This window comes from Gekko japonicus, unplaced genomic scaffold (assembly GCF_001447785.1).
Source record: "Gekko japonicus isolate JY-2015 unplaced genomic scaffold, Gekko_japonicus_V1.1 scaffold1563, whole genome shotgun sequence".
NCBI lineage: Eukaryota > Metazoa > Chordata > Lepidosauria > Squamata > Gekkonidae > Gekko > Gekko japonicus.
In genome coordinates this window covers 173641-173914 of record NW_015175405.1, presented here as the reverse complement: position 1 = coordinate 173914, position 274 = coordinate 173641, and the positions used below count along the sequence as shown (strand labels likewise).

At 44.9% G+C, this 274-nt stretch overlaps 1 pseudogene; it reads right to left on the bottom strand.

The window, feature by feature from the left end:
* Positions 1–274, bottom strand: part of LOC107122596 — a 29873-nt pseudogene that overhangs the window by 1036 nt on the left and 28563 nt on the right.

Below are 274 nucleotides of genomic sequence, written 5' to 3'. Positions count from 1 at the left end.
ATCTCTTTCCACACTCTGTGCATTCAAAAGGTTTCTCCCCTCTGTGGATTCTTTCATGCCGTTGAAGATTACCGCTCTTATTGAATCTCTTTCCACACTCTGAGCATTCAAAAGGTTTCTCCCCTGTGTGGGTTTTTAGATGCCGCTGAAGATTGCCACTCTTACTGAACTTCTTTCCACACTCTGAGCATTTATAAGGTTTCTCCCCTGTGTGGGTTCTTTGTTGCTGTTGAAGAGTGGCACTCTGACTCAACCCCTTTCCACTCTCTGAGTA